This window comes from Alosa pseudoharengus, unplaced genomic scaffold (assembly GCF_046254945.1).
Source record: "Alosa pseudoharengus isolate Yale_2024_CS ecotype anadromous, Long Island Sound unplaced genomic scaffold, YU_APseudo_1.1 YU_APseudo_1.1_scf_6, whole genome shotgun sequence".
In the NCBI taxonomy this organism is placed as follows: Eukaryota; Metazoa; Chordata; class Actinopteri; order Clupeiformes; family Clupeidae; genus Alosa; species Alosa pseudoharengus.
Window position 1 is genome coordinate 692884 of NW_027468848.1, and position 22810 is coordinate 715693.

Below are 22810 nucleotides of genomic sequence, written 5' to 3' on the forward strand. Positions count from 1 at the left end.
TGAAAAAAATATAGTATAATACATTATTAAGAAAATAACATCAATTTTTGAAGAAATGCCATACTGTGGCGTGTTGGGCTGCAGTAAGAGAATTGCAAGCGGCAAAATATTCCACAAGTTCCCCCGTGACCGGGACAGGGGTAAACTGTGGGACAGACAGTGGAAAGAGCACACTGGAGGGCAAGTCACTACTCAATATTGTGTGAGATGTAAATGTCAATTTCTCTCTTCGACTAATAATAACAAACTAGAAAAGCATTTCCTGAAGGAAATACAGTGCATGAAAATGCAAAAATATGATGAGTTCATATGGTTAAATTATTTGCTAGGTAGATGAGGTTTAATGTAGTTGGAATGACTGAACTAGGTAGATGAGGTTTAATATAGTTGGAATGACTGAACAGTTAAATAGGTGGATAGTTTATATAGTTAAATGATTTGCTTGGTAGATAAGGTTTAATATAGTTGGAATGATTGAACGGTTAAATAGGTGGATAATACTTAACTTAGTTAACTTAGCTAATGTTTTCATTTTTAGTAGTTATGCTAACTAGCATGTTAGCAATGCTAACTATGTTAACCATGTGACTTAGCTAACCTAGCTAATTAATTTTATTAGTTTTGCTAACTATGCTAACTAGCATGCTAACATGCTAGCATGTTAACTATGCTAACCATTTTACTTAGCTAACTTAGCTAATCATTTTTAGAAGTTTTGCTAAAAATGCTAACTAGCATGCTAACATGCTAGCATGCTAATTATGCTAACCATGTGACTTAGCTAACTTAGGTAATCGTTTTTAGTAGTTTTATAAAAAATGCTAACTAGCATGCTAACATGTTAGCATGCTAACTATGCTAACCATGTGACTTAGCTAACTTAGCTAATCATTTTTAGCAGTTTTGTAAAAAATGCTAACTAGCATGCTAACATGCTAGCATGCTAACTATGCTAACCATGTGACTTAGCTAACTTAGCTAATCATTTTTAGCAGTTTTATAAAAAATGCTAACTAGCATGCTAACACGTTAGCATGCTAACTATGCTAACCATGTGACTTAGCTAACTTAGCTAATCGTTTTTAGCAGTTTTGTAAAAAATGCTAACTAGCATGCTAACATGTTAGCATGCTAACTATGCTAACCATGTGACTTAGCTAACTTAGCTAATCATTTTTAGCAGTTTTGCTAAAAATGCTAACTAGCATGCTAACATGCTAACTATGCTAACCATGCTAACTAGCTACAGTGGGTAAGAGTCATAGTTGATGACAAGTAACAGTTACAATGGCTGAACAGTTAAAAAGTTCAGTAGTTTAAAGGGTTAAATCATAGACTATATATATAGAACTGGACAGTGTGGTTGCATTCAGCAGTGTTCTATGGAATTGAAGCCGCCGAGGCGACGCCATCTTGGAAAATTTGCAACCAATTTGAAGTGCGGCTGCGCAGCAGAAGTTGAAGCATGCGCAGTGAAGAGGAGTCGCGGTCAGGCACGCCCACTCAGTTGTCACTCAGCGAGTTAAACACGCCCTTGTCAAGTGAAACCCGCCCCCTTCTCCTTTCCACAACGCAGGTCGACTCGGCGCCGAAGGCTAGCTGGCTGGATGAATTTTGCGGCCGTGAGTTAGCTAAACAGTACAAACAACAATCGGTTTGTTCTTGTCTGGTAAGTGTTGCGTATTAACTGAAAAGTTTTTTTTGTCTATTGTTGTTCTTAAATACGTCTAAGAGAGCTTATTATGTTGATTATAGACTGTGACAATTTAGTATGGTGAATACTAATGAGCTAACAACAAAAATACGGACAGCGAATTACATGCTAACGTTAGCAGCTACATTAACGTTACCGTCAACGGGAGGCTAAGTTAGTCGTTGAAGTGAAGATTACCACACAGCTCCCGTAACAGTCGATGCATGATCTACTTGGTTTTATTAGTTGTTGCTGTTTTCAAATATCTCAATCTTAATGTATGCCATCTCAACATGGAGTAACCATTGACTGTACATGGGGATTAATAACACTAGACAGTCAGTAAAGTAGCAGCTATATGATGTGATAAAGCAACGGTATGATGTGATAAAGCAACGCAAGTTAACGTTAACGTAATGTGAAGCATGGACCTCATCAACCCATCATGTTAATGTAACTACTAGCCAGTTTGCCAGCGTTGCATTTTTTCTAACGTTAAAGACAGACACCTCTGTTAGAGCTACTTCTGTGATGGTAGGTCGGTAGCATAGACTGTAAGAAATAGGTCGGTAGTTGTAGACCAAGTGAATGATCGATAAATGAAACGCCTGCATTAAACACTACGCCAACAACCAGTCACTTCCCAGGGATATCGGTGAACATTTGAGAAAGACCTTAGTTTGTCATCTAACGTCCATGATCAGTCATACTGATAACGTTATTTTTCAAGCTGACGCAAGTTAATAACATTACCACCGCATATTTAAATGTGTAGTTAACATTAGGTAGGCTGTGAAGTTTGTTGCACACATATATTTAATTAATTGGTATTACTAGTGGTGTTGAGTGCCTGATTAGATGCTTTGCAATGTTGTAAAATTGTCTGACTAACTTTATTGTAACTTTCCTTTTTGCAGGTAAGGTGGCTGAATGTACTGGAGGTGGCGGCAAGGTGGTCTCCATGGTCTACATTAGTCTGCAAGCAAGGGAATGCGTACGTGAAGTGGTTTGGCTGGGGTGGTCTGAGGTGGCATGTCCTCCTCCTTTCTCCAAGTCCCCTGACATCCATCTCCCTGACATCACCCACGGTCACTGGATCAACCTGAAGCCCCTTATACATGGGACATTGCACAGCAACACTACGTTCTGAAAACACATGACTTTCAATAACTTGCGTGGCACCAAGAAAGGTCTGCCGCTGCTCTGAACCTTCTGTTAATGTGACATCATTCATACTTGAGGCTGTACACATCCCTTTGTTTCTATTTTCTTTATTGATGTCACCCAAACTTTAACTTTCTGTATGCCCCTGAACTCACACAAATTGTAAATTGCAATGCGCCATTTAACCAGTGGTGTAGTCTAGTTAGTTAGTTGCAGTGGTGGGTATACTGTGACCCCAAATGTTATTGAATACGTATCCTTGCCTATTTTAAATGGGTATACTGAGATGATGATGCTTTTTAAATGGGTTTACTGTGTAGTCCTGTGTATCACGTAGACTATACCATACCACGGTCATTTAACTGCCTTGATATTTAAGTCAGAGGCCATTACTTAGTATTTAACTGTAGCCTACACAAAGATGTAGACGTTACAAGAATATTAATATCAGAATAATTATTGGTTGATACTAAATCAATATTGAATGGTTTTTTTTAATTTCTTTTGTGTGATGTATCATTCAGAATGTTGCAACATGACTGGTCTTCAATCAGCCAAAGAGGACACATCGTAACTCCTCTCCTAGTTACTCTCCATTGGCTCCCTACAGTAGCCAGAATTAAATTTAAATCTCTCACTTTGGCCTATAGGACACTGACTGGATCTGCTCCTTGTTATTTTAATTCAATGATCAAGCTATACATCCCCAACCGCCCACTGCGGTCTTCTGATGAGCGTCTTTTGTGTCGACCAGTCTTAAACGCTAGGTCAAATTCAAGACTCTTTTCCTCAGTGGTTCCATGTTGGTAGAATGAGTTGCCCAGTGCTCTTCGTTCTTGTGATAGTTTTTGGTCTTTTAAGCACTTCTTATACATTATGGTTTGTATGCAGTAGTACTGTTTTATTTTCATTATAGGCTGTTGATTAATTTGACATTGTTTATTATTGATATTCTCCTTAATGTAGTCTTACCATGTTATTGTTATTATATTATTGATTGAATGGGCATTATTATTTATTATTGCTTTCCCCACTCATTTTCATTGTTTATTTCATTAGGCTATTGATTGATCCCTGTTTTAAGTATTATATTGTTTTGTATTTGTTAAGGGTAACCATAACCATCATCATAATGTGGTATTTTCTTATGCACTTGAAACAAAGAATAAAAATGTTTCTTTAAACGTAGTACCACTTTAAACACATCACACACTGAACAGCAAAGTAGCTTCCTGATTATGTGTAAAATGTTTACGGAGTATCCTGATGTAGTAGGTCCATGTTGTCATATTTTTACAGCTGACATGAAGGCTGCAATATTACATTTTTGATTTAAAATGGAGCACCCTCTCTGACTAGCAAGCCTGTGGTTGAGGCATACGATTACAGACATATTGAGAGAGCCTATCAATGAGTTCTCACAGTTTTCAATTTAGACGTATTATTTTGAAATGATGTACGTCTACGGGAGGATTATACATCACTGGCAAGACCTGATCAAATCATACCAATGCAAAATGCTTCTCCAGCAGTGCAATCGCAGGTAACAACGATACCTTAACGCATTTTCAGATACCGCTGTTCTGAGCATACTAAGCATTTGTAACTTTGAATCCCTCCTCACGTTAAGCTATGGTCCAATAATGTGTTCACTAAAACACAAGTAACGTTATTTGTCGGGCTGATTCATAAATGGGCATACCGAGGTTGTCGACCTAGCAGGCTAGGTGGCGTTTATTGCCATTCGCAAAACTAGCAAGCAAGAGTTAACGTTAATGAAACTTTGCTAAGCAAGAGTTAACGTTAATGAAACTTAACATCGCCTTCTCCAGTGACTTAAGTGTATTCAAATGAAGTTGCAACGATGATGGCGGCAATCACTGGTTACGTTAAACCATTTGAAACAAGTAGGACTGTAAATGATGGTGACTATGGCTAACGTCACTTCAATATAGCAGAGCCCTTTTACTTTAGCTTCTACATATCAACTGGCTAATGCTAGCATGATGTAGCATGCTATGAGCTAATATACTTAGCATCTACGAAAGAACAGCACATATCTTTTTTCACAAAAGAATCTGTCACAACTAACAACGATGTCTCTCTCTTACAAACAACTACACAATGTATGACTATCAATTTTGTATTTAGTCAGACTGTGATAAGATATAGCCTAATGATAATAACAGCAACACTTATTTAGGTTAGATTATGTGTCGAAATCAGGTGTCGTTAAAATAAGTGAGCGATGACGTGGTAGTGTCTGCAGCCTAGACGTTAAAACATAATGGACAAAGCGTCGTGTCTGCAGCCAGCCAGCTGTCAATCATAGGTGTAAACACGCCCTTTTTAGATTTGTTAATATAACATTAAAAACAATAATTTCAGCGAGAAAAGAAAAATTGTGTGTATTGAAGCATCTTGAAAACTATTTTTTCGAATAAAAATTTGTAGATACAAAAATAGTTTTAGGTGAGAAAAGTGACAAGGAAAGTTGGCTACTTGGCCATTGAAATACATGGGGATGGGCGGAGTTACACATTGTACTGCAACCAGCCACCAGGGGGCTCTGGACTAGCGCTCGCATCACTCTTAACAGACGGCACACTGTCCAGTTCTATATATACAGTCTATGGGTTAAATTGTTTAACAGTGAAATATTGTAGTGAGGACTTTTATTTTGAAACAGTTTTTGGCAGAGGAAGCAGTTGAACAGGATGTGTAGTCTTAATAGGGCCAGTTTGTATGCTTAAAGCCTGAGAATGGCAGTTGGTCCAGGTGGCCCGAACACCTGCCATAGGATTCTAATTGCTGTGATGTCATAAAGGGCAATGTTAAGTCAATGGGGAAATTTTGATAGTTTTTAATTAATAGTTTAAAAAGTATAAAAGTTACAAAAATGAAAAATACATAGCACCCATGTCATAAGTAAGACCTACGTAACATAGTTTGAATGAAGTTTCTACGTTAAACGGTTGAAGCTGCATTAAGTGCGTTAGAAGAAGAATAAGAATAAGAAGCCTAGGAAGAACAGTACAGTGCATTTTCATGCACTGTAACTAGAGAATGTAATTCCGGGGAATTACGAGTGCATGAAAATGAAGCTAGGACAGATATAGCATAGCTTAATAAAAAGTTGATAGTTTAGACGTGGACAGTTTAAAAGTTGAATGTTGATATTTTAACAGTTGTTAATAGACAGATAGTTTAATAGACAGATAGTTTAATGAATGTTGAAAGTTTAAAAGTTATATGTAGATAGTTTAAAGGTTGTTGACATACTGATAGTTTAATGCGTGTTGGTAGACAAAAAGTTTAAAGGCTCTATATAGGTAGATCGTTGACGATAACTGACAGTTGGAATGACTCTAAAGTTTGCTAGCAGTTATGCTAACAAAGCTAATTATTTTGACCAACTTAGCTCATGTTTTCTAGCAGTTTTGGAAAAAATGCTAACAATGCTAACATGCTAACTATGCTAACCATGTGACTCAGCTAACTTAGCTAATAATTTTTAGCAGTTTTGCTAAAATGCTAACAATGCTAATGATGCTAACTAGCTAACTAGCTAGTGAGGACTTTTATTTTGAAAAGGTTAAATTATTTGCTAGATAGAGGAGGTTTAATATAGTTGGAATGACTGAACAGTTAAATAGGTGGATAGTTTAAAAGGTTAAATTATTTACTAGGTAGATGAGGTTTAATGTAGTTGGAATGACTGAACTAGGTAGACAAGGTTTAATATAGTTGGAATGACTGAACAGTTAAATAGGTGGATGGTTTAAAAGGTTAAATTATTTGCTAGGTAGATGAGGTTTAATATATTTGGAATGACTGAACAGTTATATAGGTGGATGGTTTAAAAGGTTAAATTATTTGCTAGGTAGATGAGGTTTAATATAGTTGGAATGACTGAACAGTTAAATAGGTGGATAGTTTAAATGGTTAAATTATTTGCTAGGTAGATGAGTTTTAATATAGTTGGAATGACTGAACTAGGTTGATGAGGTTTAATATAGTTGGAATGACTGAACAGTTAAATAGGTGGATAGTTTAAAAGGTTAAATTATTTGCTAGGTAGATGAGGTTTAATATAGTTGGAATGACTGAACAGTTAAAATAGGTGAATGGTTTAAAAGGTTAAATTATTTGCTAGGTAGATTATGTTTAATATACTTGGAATGACTGAACTAGGTAGACGAGGTTTAATATACTTGGAATGACTGAACAGTTAAATAGGTGGATGGTTTAAAAGGTTAAATTATTTGCTAGGTAGATGATGTTTAATATAGTTGGAATGACTGAACTAGGTAGATGAGGTTTAATATAGTTGGAATGACTGAACAGTTAAATAGGTGGATGGTTTAAAAGGTTAAATTATTTGCTAGGTAGATGATGTTTAATATAGTTGGAATGACTGAACTAGGTAGACGAGGTTTAATATAGTTGGAATGACTGAACAGTTAAATAGGTGGATAGCTTAAAAGGTTAAACTATTTGCTAGATAGATGAGGTTTAATATAGTTGGAATGACTGAACAGTTAAATAGGTGGATAGTTTAAAAGGTTAAACTATTTGCTAGATAGATGAGGTTTAATATAGTTGGAATGACTGAACAGTTTCTCAGGCTTATAGCATAGAATGAGCCTGTATGCTTAAAGCCTGAGAAACTGACAGTTGATCGATCTAAGTGGCCTGGCCACCTGGCACAATATTCTAATTGCTATGATGTCATAAAGCCTGAGAAACTCAGTTGATCCAGGTGGCCTGGCCAGAGCCATATATGAGCCATCCAGGTGGCCTGAACACCTGGCATAGGATTCTAATTGCATTGCATGTAAATGCAATGGACTATTATCACTGTTCTTCTTATTGCATTGCATGTAAATGCAATGGACTATTATCACTGTTCTTCTTATTGCATTGCATGTAAATGCAATGGACTATTATCACTGTTCTTCTTATTATCGTCTTTTATTATTCTTCTTCCGACCAAATTTGACGTTTAATAACACTAAAACCACTGAACCGTTTGACGTCATTCAAACACTCCTACAAAGGTCTTGTAACGGACAATTGTACAATGTATTTTTTACATTTGTGAACTTTATACTTTTTGAGATATTTACGATAAAAGAGCAATAAATTCCCATTGACTTAACGTTGAGACGCTTTGGCGGCAAATATGCATTGTTACGTAAGTGCTAATTAAGCTTTACAGCTGTGAAAACATTCCAACACTAGAAGCAATCTAACCTTGAAGTAGAATCTACCATTCCACAGCTGCGGTAAACCTGAACGTTAACGTTTTGTCGCCTGCTGTAGAAGCTACTGTAGCACTGCTCCTTACCTTTCAGAGGGTTTCTGCAATTAGACAAGTAAGTGTTCCATTTTTTGGTATTTCACTTATTTAGAACTCGTCAAACATTATGTCATGTAAGTTAGCATTAACGTTATATGTGTGAAATGAGTGGTCGTCGATATGGCTTATGTAAGGAAACCCACATTTAATTAACGTTAAATATGTAGTGCTAACGTTAGTCAAACGTTAACGTTACCGTAACCGGTTAGCTGTAGGTAACGATATAAATAGCTAACGACAGTCAAACCTAACATTAGCTCCCGGCTAACGTTTAACGTCAGCACTATATTTAGCTAACGACAATCAAACCTCAGCTAGTTACAGAAGGTAAGTGTTTTGGTTTTTGATATTTGAGTCATTAATGTCGTCAAACGTTATGTTTCCTATTAGACATTCTCTGGCTATAACGTTAGCATGTATGACAGTGGGTCACAAAACTAACGTTAGAAAACGTTAACGTTAGTGAAATAGTTAACGTTAGCACCTTATTACGTTGATATTTATTATGTAAGGAAACCCACTGTTAATCAACGTTAATGTCGTCGACTTTACAGTGACTGGATAGCTGTAGGTTTTGATAGCTAACGACAGTCAAACGTAACGTAACGTTGGCTCCCAGCTAAGCACTAACATTACATTTCATTAGGCAGCAGCGTTTTTCTAGAAACGTAAACTCTGGTTCTATTTAACATTAGAACCTAGGTCACTTTCCACAGGTGTATAGAATCAAGCACCTAGAATAGATTATGAATGCAGACTGGTGCTTGATTATACTGTGTGAAGAGACCTGATGAAACCCATCATGGTTTCATTCATGGCATGAATACATTGTTGATGGTCGTAACGTTATACTGTAGCTTCTACCGTTCACATTTTAGTTAAAGCTAACATATGCTCCTGTTTTTATTTACCAAACGTTGTACACCGCTTGTTTGTGTAAACAGACCAGGCTACGTTTTCATTCTGCTGTTGATGTAAATACGATCACGGTGTGCTATCATAGTTCGTTTTTTGATGGGTTTCATCAGGTCCCTTTCCATAGTTGTATACAATCAAGCACCTAGATAATGAATGCATGGTGCTTGATTAATACTGTGGAGAGGGACCTTATGAAAGCCATGAATAGGGAAAAATGGAAGGAAGGAAGAAAGATTGATCAGTCCTTACTCATGATTATCAACAGCAACAACAAACCCATGCCTACAAAGTTTTCTAAGCTGCTTACGTTTTATATTGGAAAAAAAAATATGATTAGTTATCAACTATCCTTAAACTGAAAACAATAAAACACAGAATTCTGCTTTGTTTGTAATTTAATATTATAGGCTAGTATTTAACTACCAGTAGCTTGATGGTGCAACAATTGTATTGTACTCTACCTTTTTTAATTGTCCTACAAACAAAAAGCTTAAACTGTTTACCATGATATTCGTTAAGTTAAACATGTGTCAGCCTAATGTAATGTAACTTCACTAAAATAAATAAGCTGTATTGAACAATTGTACAATTGCAGACATTCCTTGTATTGTTTTGGTATAGCTGTTAAACTTGCTTGCTTTTGTCTTTTAGGTTCCAGACCAGACCAGTGGTGATGACCATTGACATTGTGTGTGTGCGTGCCTGTCTGTGCACACCTGTCAACCATACATCTCTGACAATGTTGCTAGCAACATACCTACTACCATACATTCTTACAAACATCTCAACATATCTGTGCACATACCATTTAACCATACTGAGACTGAGATCTACACAGAGACATTCTGAGAACTATTGTTGGAACTTGTATACCTGTGAGTCATATTTGTCAACCATTCATACCTTTGAATCATACCTGTGCTGTAACATCTGTGAAACTTATTTATGCTGTTAGACCTCTGTTTTTAGACCTGAGCTGTGCTGTGTGAAAATTAAGATTCTGTCTAAAACTGATCATCCGAAGGGCTGACTCTTTTATTCTTCAGTATATCACCGTTCAAGTTCTGTAAGAATGCAAATTCAGTAGACATCTGTTTTCTCCCATATCATTATTGGTTAACTTTAAAATTGGTTTCAACAACTTTGATTTTTTTTTTACTTGAAACTTACATTGGTTGTTAAGCGTTCATTAGTGTGTTCTGAGTATCATTCTGCAGTACTGTATTAAAACAAAGAATGTTGATCAATATTGAATTGACCATTTATTTTTACTGACTGTCATATACTCTAAGCTAACATCTAACCAAGTAAGTGGTTTTCAAGAATACTGTAAGACTGTGTATCTGAATAATCATACTGTAAGTAATATAATGTTATACACAGCTTTTTTGCATTTACATGCAATGGTAATTCCCTGGAATTGCATTTTCTAGTTATCTGTTATTATTCTTCTTCCGACCAAATTTGACGTTTAATGACAATAAAACCACTGAACCGTTTGACGTCATTCAAACACTCCTACACAGGTCTTGAAACGGACAATTGTACATTGTCATTTTTACATTTGTGAACTTTATACTTTTTGAGATATTTACGATAAAAGAGCAATAAATTCCCATTGACTTAACGTTGAGACGCTTTGGCGGCAAATATGCATTGTTACGTAAGTGCTAATTAAGCTTTACAGCTGTGAAAACATTCCAACACTAGAAGCAATCTAACCTTGAAGTAGAATCTACCATTCCACAGCTGCAGTAAACCTGAACGTTAACGTTTTGTCGCCGGCTGTAGAAGCTACTGTAGCACTACTCCTTACCTTTCAGAGGGTTTCTGCAATTACAGACAAGTAATCCATTTTTTGGTATTTGACTTATTTAGAACTCGTCAAACATTATGTCATGTAAGTTAGCATTAACGTTAGCAGCTATATGTGTGAAATGAGTGGTCGTCGATATGGGTTATGTAAGGAAACCCACTGTTAATTAACGTTAAATATGTAGTCAAACGTTAACGTTACAGTAACCGGTTAGCTGTAGGTAACGTTAACGATATAAATAGCTAACGACAGTCAAACCTTACGTTAGCTCCCGGCTAACGTTTAACGTCAGCACTATATTTAGCTAACGACAATCAAACCTCAGCTAGCACTACATTTGCTCATTACTAACCTTAGCTGCTACCTAACGTTAACGTTAACCAAATAAAGTACGGATACTCTGGCTCAGGTTAAGTTAACGTTACAGGCCTAGAAGCTAGAAATGTTACACGTTAACGTTATTGATATTTGCTCGTAACTTATAGCCTCTTCTCCCATTTAAGTAAAAGCCATGCTCCTTTTTATTTTACTAAACACCGCTGAAGTGTTTGTGCGACTCAAATCTCAGTCGGCATTTGGTAACGTTAGTGATACCAAGGTAAAAGGACCATTTTAGGCTCATAGTTAGCGACTACGCTTTAAAACACACGTTACCGAAGTTAGAGGTAGCTGGTGTTGTCAACATACAGAATATTACTTGGCCTAGTTCTAGAAGCTACTCATTTCTACATCATTCTGACCTATAAATTACGTATGTTGTAGCCAAGCACGTGCATAAATCAATGAGAATAATGCAATTTATGTATCTAAGCATGTTTTGTTTTTTTGAACCTGCAACACAAAAAGGAAGTCAACTAGGGGAGTTTGATGGAGATATATTTTTTTAACCCTATTCACCTGTATAGCATTACAGGAACAATGCAGGCGTATGTTAACAAGCTCATTCAGCCTGTTAAACAAAATACTCAATCAATAGCTCAAAATTATATGAAATGGTCTGTTCACTGGCCTCACCTCAAATTTGCCATCAGATCATCATCTTTGAGAATGTGGTCCCAGTTTGTGGCAGCCTTAGAAATACTGCATGTCCATTGTTTGTGTGTCGTGTTTAAATATAATTGAATGTTGCATTGCAATATTACAACAGTTATCACAATTTCTCACATATTTCTTTTTCACAGCACAGAGTAATAGTCTTTTTCAAGACTTTTCCATTCACGTCTTCCACGTCCACATCCACGTGGTTGTGTCGCAGACTTGAAGTTCAGGTATGAAGTTAAAATTATTTCCACCTTTAACACCTAGACCAGCTGTGTTTGTCTATACTTTGTCAGTGGTGTATAATGGCCTCTATCAAACTGTATGAGAGGATCAAACTGTATGAGAGGGTTTTCCCTATCTCGGCATTAAAACTCATTCAGTCTGTTAAACAAAATATTCAGAATCAACAGCTCAAAATGATATGAAATAGTCTGTCTGGCCTTGCCTTAAACTTGCCTTCAGAAGATCCATCTTTGATAATGTGGTCACAGTTTGTCGCAGTTTGACAGCCTTAGATATACTGTCCATTGTTTATGTGTTTTAATATAATTGAGTGTTGCATTGCAGTGTTCACACTTCACAATTTCTCACATATTTTTCACAGCACAGAGTAATAGTCTTTTTTAAGACTTTTCCATTCACGTCTTCATTGGTTGTGTTGCAGACTTTAAGTTCAGGTATGAAGTTAACATTATTTCCATCTTTAAAACCTAGACCAGCTGTGTTATACTTTGTCAGTGGCATATAATGGCCTCTATCAAACTGTATGAGAGGATTTTCTCAGCAAATTCCTTTAGTCAGAGTGCTTCCTCAAGTATGTAATTAGCCTGACATTTTCCACTGTGAATGTGGCAGTTAAATGGGCTTGGAACTATGGACATGGGCTACTATAACTTAATTGTATTTGTGTTTTGGTAATTGCAATCATACTATTAATGTAATTGTCATGTTACAGTTGTTCCAATGTGATACGCAAAAGTTATTTTCCTCAGCTAGCTGTTAAGATTTGTTTTCATAACAGCTATGCTGCTTCCAGACTAAAGCTGCTTTTTCATTACCGTTTTTCCACTTGTTGTTAGTGTATTGTAATCAGTGAAAACAATGTGACTGACAGACCTAGCAAGCTGTTTAAGCTAGTTTTGGTCTTGCCTTGCTCAACTCGCTGACCTACATCAGTATCACCTGCCTTAAGCTGAAATGAATCACATAATTCTGCTTTGTTTACTGAGCAATGAAGAGGCAATGAAATGTTATAGTATATTGGACTACCACTACAGCTTGATGGTGCAACAACATTACTTTTAGATATTTAAGTTGTAATGAACAATTGTAGGCATTCTTTGTTTTTGATAATGTTCAACTTGTTTGTTGGCTTTTGTCTTTCAGGCTTGTTCCAGACCAGACCAGTTTGGTGGCTGAGTGCCTGTCTGTGTGCACAACAACCATACATCACTGACAACATAACCTACTAATACCTACAAACATATCTGAGACAATATCTGAGCACATACCTATCTGAACATATCTGAGCACATACTGAGACTTCTACTAAGATTTATACTGAGAATTCTACTGAGATTTATCCTGAGAACTATACTGAGATTTATACTGAGATTTATCCTGAGAACTATCTGAGCACATACTGAGACTTCTACTAAGATTTATACTGAGAATTCTGAGATTTATCCTGAGAACTATCTGAGCACATACTGAGACTTCTACTAAGATTTATACTGAGAATTCTACTGAGATTTATCCTGAGAACTATACTGAGATTTATACTGAGATTTATCCTGAGAACTATCTGAGCACATACTGAGACTTCTACTAAGATTTATACTGAGAATTCTGAGATTTATCCTGAGAACTATCTGAGCACATACTGAGACTTCTACTAAGATTTATACTGAGATTTATCCTGAGAACTTTACTGAGAACCATACCTGTGAATCATTTCTGTCAGCCATTCATACCTTTGAATCATACCTGTGTTGTGAAATCTGTGAAACTTAGCTGTGTTGTTAGACTTCTGCTTTTAGACCTGAACTGTGCGAAGATTGAGATTCTAACCTAGATTTTGTCTAAAACTGACCATCTGAAGGGCTGACTCTTATTCTTCAGTCTACATCACCATCAAATACCATTAACTGAGACCTCTGTTACTCTGTTGACCATCTGATCTCTCCCTGACCATTAAATTATTCTGTAGCTTCATTGTGTGTTCTGGAGTGTCATTGTGCTGTTGTTTCTACAGTACCATTTCTTTTCTGGACCCAAGCACATGTATTAAAACAAAGGATATTGATCAATATTGAATTAACATTTTATTTGTACTGACTCATATACTCTAAGCTAGTAAGTGGTTTTCAAGAATATTGTAGGCCTATGTAATCTGAATAATAATACTGTAAGTAATTTGTAAAGCTGACTTTACTACCCTCCATTTAGTTGCACGATACAGTTGTTGTAGTTTATATTTTGTATTATATAGTGTATAATATAGTATTTTGAGTATACGGTCAATCTCAGCCTACACACTTGTCCAATACATTTAGTTGCATGGTACAGCATATTGTTTTGAAGCAAGCATGCCAAGGAAAGGCCGCCGTTCAGAAGCTCAAAAAAGACGATGGCGAAAGTTGGCCCTCACTGAAGTTGAAACAACCGGTCAGCCTTCATTTACACAACATGAGTTGGAGATAAGAGAAGAGCTCAGTGTTGCCCAAAGGGAGATGGAACAGAATGGCATTTTCCACGTTATGGCATCACACAGTCAAGGTCATAACAGGTATGGTGTAAATGCCAACAAGCAGTGCACATGCAATTCCTTGACATTTCTTGCTGTTCTTCATCACCGAGCTGTGCTGAATAGTGATGATCTCGACTATGTTTTGCAGAAAGGTAACTCGATGTATAGTGATGCACAGATAATGTTAAGCACAGGTGGCAATGTGGCACCAGCTCACTTAGCTATGGATGAGCTACCTGACCGTGTTGAAATCTACGGAGAGATCTATCATGTTCGCAAGTACATATCGCGGTATGGTTATCTTAGAGAAGAGGGACCTGATCGTGCAGACTTTTTAAAGCTCTCTGACAGACTGCATTGTTTATCAAGTGATGTCAAGTATGCATTACTAACTGTAGGGAGTCTTACGATTGCTTTGTTTAAAGATAACAGTGAGAGATATGGGTGGTTTGATCCTCACAGTAGGACAGCTCATGGACTCCAAGTTGAGAATGGTACTGCAGCGATGTTGACCTTTACTAATTTTACTGATATGGTAGACCGGCTGCTTGTCTTCTGGGCCCTGGTTGATTCAAGCGATGAATGGATTTACGAGTTGATGCCAGTATCGTTCACATCTGATAGGACTATCAACAATGAACAGACATGCTCCATTAATAACAATATGCAGTCTACTGTATCGGCAACTATCCACAATGAACAGACAGACACCATTAACAATATGCAGGAAAATTCAAGTAAAGCTTTGAAATGTCAAAGAAAAATGTCAACCAAAGAGAAGAATAGGGCAAAACATCAAAAGTATTATGAAAAGAACCAGGCAAAAAAGCTGGAGTATGCAAGAAACAGATATGCAAACATTGAACACAATCAGCGAAAGAAATGTCATCACAGACATCAATACATGCATGACCCTACCTATAAATTGCAAAAAAAATCATACATCACTAGTCGCTACGCTCAGGATCCAATTTTCAGATCAAAGCAACAAGCTTATATAAAGCGCCGTTACAAACATGATGAAAATTACCGTTTGAAGCAACAAGCTTATGTAAAGCACCATTACAACTGTAATGAAAATGACCGTTTGAAGCAACAGGCTTACATAAAGCACCGTTACAGCTGTGATGAAAATTACCGTTTGAAGCAACGAGCTTACATTAAGCAGCGTTATTCACAAAGTGATTTCCGCTCAAGGCAGAAATTGGCCATGAGAAGCCATTATGCACGCGTTCTTAATTACAGACAAAAAAAGAGAGATACTTTCACTGACAGATACAGAAATGATCCCTGTTTCAGATATTATCGTTATCTACAGAGAAATAAATCTGGCAATGACAGATTCCAGAAAATGCTTCATAAAATGCGTTGTGCATTACATATACAGCGCAAGTACCAACAGATAAGATCTCATAGATCTGAGCAAGACACTGAGTCAACACCAACAGAAAGCACCCTTTTGCATTCGAGTATTGCATCTTTCAGAATGGCTGTACAGAACGGCCCTACTTATGTGTGCACAGTATGTCACAGAGCTTTGTTTTATAATCAGGTGAAAAAGTGCAATCATGAATCTTATCAAAGAAACCCAGACATGGTGAAGAGATGCTTGACAGGGAAATATGTGCATACATGTAGGGATCAGTGCAGTTCCCTTGAATCTTGTTCACCCGAAAAAAAGGCAGAGTGGATTTGTTATAGCTGCCAAGACAACTTGAAAATAGGAAAAATGCCACCGATCGCTGTCATCAATATGTTAGAACTCTCACCAATTCCCCCAGAACTCAGCAATATGAATATACTTGAGAGGCACCTAATAGCCAAGTACATACCATTTGCGAAAATAATCAGTCTCCCCAAAGGCCAACAGAAATTAATACATGGTGGAATTGTTTGTGTACCCTCAGAAATACAAGCAACAGTCGATGCTTTGCCGAGGCCCAGTAGCCAGTCGCAGCTTTTGAAAGTGAAGTTGAAAAGAAGAATGGCCTATACAGGGCATTACCAGTTCCAGACTATTGACATGACCAAAGTATTATGTGCCCTATCAAAATTGAGAGAGACTCATTCTGAATACAGGGACATAAGTATAAATGATGACACACTGGTCTTTGAGGACGGAATGAGTGGCATGGCAAATGAGAATTACATCAATGATGAGCTCAGTGTAATGGAAACAGATGCATTGGGCGATTGTGACATGACTGAAATGAGACCTTTGGAAAGAAATATTGTAGACAATCAGCACAATATTGAAAACCAGGAGTTACACGATGACCAGGATTCACCCGACACTGAGCAGGGTACAAGTCAGCAGAATGGAGGTTGCTCAATAGATTCATGCTTACAGCCAGCTGATATTGCACAAGAAATGATGACATTTGGAGAGGGCATATTCACTGTGGCACCAGCTGAAGGAAACAGGCCAGTGAGTTTTTTCAAAGTTCCTAAACTAGAGGCAATGGCTTTCCCTGTGCAGTTCCCCACCGGAACAAACACTTTAGATGAAACACATAGACTCAGCAAATTATCGCCAAGCAGATACTTCAATGCACGTCTTTTTTCTGTTGACAATCGATTTGCTCTCGACTCCAATTACATTTTCTTTGCACAGTTTGTCACAGAAATGCATTTGGCCAAGTCTTCTATGTCGATTCAACTCCGTAAAGGAAAACCCATGACCAGAGATGGACGCAAAATAACGGCAAGAATGCTGCAAGACAAACGGGAGGTTGAGAAACTGGTGCAAAACAGAGACGCGACACGGTTCATGCAGCCTTTGAGAGGAACACCTGCCTACTGGGAAAAGACCCTCAGAGATCTCTTTGCAATGATTCGCCAGCTGGGTACCCCAACATTCTTCTGTACATTTAGTGCTGCCGAAATGAGATGGGCAGAGGTCATACAAACAATAAAGGCACAACAAGGAGAGCAGGTTGACGTTTCTGAGCTTGACTGGGCCTCAAAATGCGAGATATTGCGTAGCAACCCTGTCACCACCATGCGCATGTTTGACAAACGCGTTGATGCACTACTCAGACACCTGATCCTGTCACCAGCGCAGCCCATTGGTGAGGTTGTTGACTACTTTTTCCGGGTGGAGTATCAAGCTAGAGGCTCACCACATATACATATGTTGGTTTGGTGTAAGAATGCACCTGTATTTGAGGAGGACCCAGATGAGAAAGTGTGTGAGTTTGTTGACAAGTATATAACATGCCAGCTGCCTGATCCAAACACAGACCCTGAGCTTTTTAAAATTGTTACAGAAGTGCAGACTCACAGCAAACGTCACTCCAAGTCATGTAAGAAGGGAAATAAGCACTGTCGTTTTGGATTTCCTAAACAGCCTGTAGAGAACACATTCATAACACGACCGATGCCAGTTGAGCATTTAGACGAATCTGAAGATGAGGCAGATTGTGACCGTGCCTTCATGTCTCCTGAAGATGCCAAAAGAAAACTGAAGCCTGTGTGGGAATTACTGAATTATCCAACATCATCATATGAAAGCATCCCACAGCTACTTGCACAATGCAACTTAAACTATGAAGAATACTTAAACTGTGTAAGTTCATTAACAACGTCCAGCACACTGGTGATGAAACGTAAACCAAAAGACTGCTGGATAAATGGCTACAACCCACATCTGCTGAGGGCATGGAATGCAAACATGGATATTCAGTTCATCCTTAACCCTTACTCCTGTCTGATGTACATCTTGTCGTATATTTCCAAAGCTGAACATGAGATGAGTGAGTATCTGAAGCGAGTTGTGTCAGACACCTCTCAAGCCAATACATCTGATTGTGACGAAATGAAACAGATCATGCAAGCATACTCCAAAAACAGAGAAGTTAGTGTTCAAGAGGCTGTTGCACGAGTTTGTAGCTTGAAACTGAAATCTTGCTCTCGAAATGTGATATTTATACCAACTGATGACAATGCTTTGAAAATGAGTGTCCCTTTAAGGTTTTTGAATGACAGAATTCCAGAGTCAGAGAATGTTTGGATGTCTGGATTGGCAGACAAATACATTAACAGACCAGATACTGAAGAGTTTACAACAATGTGTTTGGCCGAGTTTGCTTCCACGTACAGAGTGGTGTATGGAAGGCAAAAACAAGGAAAGAAAGTTTTACCTCTCCAGAATGAGATGGGATTTATCCAGAAGCGAACTGGTAGACCTGCCATCATCAGATACGCCAGATTTTCAGAGACAAAAGCTCCAGAGAAATTCTATGGCACGTTACTCAAACTGTACCTCCCTTACCGATCAGATTCACAGTTGAAACCCACTGGTTTTCCAACATACGAGTCATTTTACAAGACAGGTTCTGTAAAGCTTCCGGGGAAAAAAAATCCAGAGAATGTATTTTCTATTGTCAAAGAGAGAAGATCACAGTTTGAAAAAAACAGTGAGGCCATCGAGAAAGCCAGGGAGAGTTTGGAAGAAAATGGGCCTGTGGAGGATGCATGGACAACCCTCGCTCCTGAGACAGAGCTTCTTCGCCTTGAGTGCATTTCAGAGCGTGAGGAAATAACCTCAGACAATATAAATGAACAAGATGATATTCCTGAATACAGCACAAGTACCACAAGCAGAGGAAGTGAGCTACCAATGTTTGAGGCTCCTCAAATAGACCCCACTGTTGTCCGAAACATGTACCAAAATCTAAATCAAATGCAGGCATCCATATTCTATACAGTGCGTAAGTGGTGCATGAGACGCGTGTGTGGACAGAGTGCCGATCAATTTTTCTACTTTGTCACTGGTGGAGCTGGAACTGGCAAATCTCACCTTATCAAATGCATCTACACAGAGGCATCAAAGATACTCCGCAAGTTACCCCGCATCACAGAGGAAAGAGACATGTCCATGCCCACTGTCCTTCTCACAGCATTTACCGGCACAGCAGCTTTTAACATATCTGGCAAGACACTGCATTCTGTCCTGAAACTGCCAAGAAGCCTTAAACCACCTTACCAGTGCCTTGGAAACCGTCTGGATGAATTGAGAGTAACCATGTCCAGTGTTGAGATTATTATTATTGATGAAGTGTCCATGGTATCAAAACCACTCTTTGCATATGTCAATTGGAGGTTACAAGAAATAAAGGGGAGTAAAAAGGCATTTGGTGGTGTGAGTGTGCTAGTCTTTGGCGATTTTTACCAACTCCCTGCGCCAGGTAAAGCTAAACCACTCTGCGTATACGAGAATCATGTTGTTGATTTCTGGAAGGATCACTTCCAAATGGTCACTCTCACAGAAATAATGCGCCAAAAAGATGATGTGGCATTTGCTGAGCTGCTTAACAGGATTAGAGTGAAACGCAAGGATGAGCCATTGACTGAAGCAGACAGATCTCTACTTTCCCAGGCCATATGTCAAGCTGAGGATTGTCCCAAAGATGTCCTGCATGTTTTTGCTACAAACAAGGAAGTGGATAAACACAATGCAGACACCATCTCTGCTATATTCTCAGAACTGGTCAATGTGGAAGCCCATGACTACAGAAAAGATCCTCAAACTGGTCGTATGGAGAGACAGAAAGCACCCTTTGAAGGACGTAAAGGGGATCTACCTGATAGACTGCAAATTACTGAGGGTGCCCGTGTGATGCTCATCAGAAACATAGATGTAGAAGATGGACTCGTGAATGGCTCATTTGGAAAGATTGGCAAAATCGTTTACCAGGTCCAAAATGGCAAAACTGATGTGAAGATGATAGGCATTGAGCTAGATGATCCAAACGCAGGCCAGAGACATCGCAACAAAATGCCGGGCAGAGCAGACAACCTGGTGTATATTGAAAGAATGGAGGAACGTCTGAGCAAAAAAGGTGTCATTAGATTTATGTTCGGGATCTCCTTATGCTACAGTGTGACCATTCACAAATGCCAGGGAATGTCCCGTGCTACAGCTGTGGTCTCATTGTACCGAATCTTTGAACCAGGTATGGCATATGTGGGCCTAAGCAGAACTACCTCATTGCGTGGACTGCGCATAATTGATTTTGACGAAAAAAAGATTTACTCCGATCCAGAAATATCAATCTCTTTGGAAAAAATGCAGGGAGCAGATTTTGCAAATGCTATGCCCCTTCTCCACCATGTCCCATCAAACAGTTCATCATCAAGTCTGACACTGATTCACCATAACACAGAGGGACTGTCAGCTCATATTCAAGATGTCAAGAAACACCATGAAATGTGCCTCACAGACGTACTGTGTTTTACCGAGACACACCTTTTTGGCACATTTGTTCCAGAAAACATCCAGTTGGAGAACTATTGTATGTATAAGCGCAACAGACATGTGTCATACTCTACTCTTTCTCATCTAGCACAGAAGAATGGTGGGGGAGTTGCTGTGTTTGTGAAAAGCCATGTTCAAGCCCATCATGTGCCATACATACAGGGGGTGACTGACCTTGAATTCTTGGTAGTGAAAGTGATGTCCCCAGTTCCAGCACTAAGTGAGTGGTATATAGACCACCAGATTACAGCACAAACTTATTCATGCGAAATCTCTGTCATCTGTTGGACTCTTTACATGTCATAGCTGATGGTCCAGTTATTGTCTGTGGGGATTTCAACGAGGACCTGCTGGCCAATGGAAGGAAACCAATCTATGAGTTGTTCCAGTCTAGAGGGTTCACAAATCTAATAACCACCGCAACCACTGAGAAAAATACACTGTTGGACAATATCTTCATTTCTGATCCCCAGCATTGTGCCCATTCAGGTGTCCTTCAAACATATTACAGTTATCATGATCCTGTGTTTTGTATTTTAACTTAATTATTGAATCCACCACCTTCTTCTGTATCTTGCTGCTGTAACCTAATGTGAACTGCAGAATGAAAACAAAATCTAATATGAAATAAGTTGAACATTTTGAGTGAGGATATATAATAGTTATATTTATGGTTAAAGAGAAGTTTTTAGGTAAACAAAATTATAATGGCAATTTGTTGGAGTTGTGGCAATTTAGATAGATAGATAGATAGATAGATAGATAGATAGATACTTTATTGATCCCCAAGGGGAAATTCAAAATTCTCTTTAAACTAATCCATGCATAACATAATAGTTAATAAATTTGTAACTACACATGCAACTTGGCAATTGCCTCGTTTGCAAACAATGTACATGTAAATATTTACATGTATTTATTGACCTCCTACTTTTATTGACATTTCTAATGAACCATTTTGGATATATGAAAATATGTATGTTAGGCTATATTATGACAACAGCTTAAATATACCTACCTTACTCAATATTTATGGTAGCATTCATTTCAAAAGTTTTTTTTAATGTTATTTTCTAAACACATATAAACACCCTACATAGCTGTTTTTAAATCACTGGGGCAACAGTGTTGTCTTATGCATAACATTTAAACAAAAAATCTGTGCTATCTTAACCGTTATGACATTGTTAACATAATGTTAAGTAGTTTACTTTATCAAAATGATAATGACAAACAGTATAAATAAAACATTGATAAACAATTAAAGTTATTTGATCAAGATAATGCTAATATGGTATTTACTTATGTATGTTTAGCCAATAAAACAGTGATACAACTAAAAGTGGATAATCTCAATGTAAACTGAGCGTATCGCAGTTTATCGTTTAATTGTCAGACAAAAAGGTTAATAAAGGGTTAACTAAATTCTTTAGACTACTATTTACATACACCCTTCACTTGCATGTTGTCTAATTGTATAGGCCCAGTCCTTTATAATTGTCAGAAAGCCTACTGTAAGGCTGTTAATATTAACTGCAATCAACTTTTACGCCAGTTAAAAAATGCTTATGAGTAGTGAGTGGTTTATCATATTCATGGTAGGCACATCTATGAGTTATTTGATCTAATTTTGCTGTCAAAACACTGGGGTGAAGATTATGTAGTGTAGACAACTCATGACTTTATGCCATCACATCTTTAGCCTGTCATTTAAATGGTAAACATTTTACTTCCCAACTAGTATTACTATTGTATAGACTATTGTGTTCTACAATGCTGCTCACAAGCTAAATACAACTATTTACCTG

At 37.8% G+C, this 22810-nt stretch overlaps 1 long non-coding RNA gene across 1 annotated transcript; it reads left to right on the plus strand.

The window, feature by feature from the left end:
- Positions 1-7767: 7767 nt before the first annotated feature.
- LOC143106122 (uncharacterized) lies at positions 7768-10386 on the plus strand. The gene is made up of 2 exons (XR_012983627.1): positions 7768-8235; positions 9789-10386. It is a non-coding gene; the product is annotated as an uncharacterized LOC143106122 (long non-coding RNA).
- The last annotated feature ends 12424 nt before the right edge of the window (positions 10387-22810 follow it).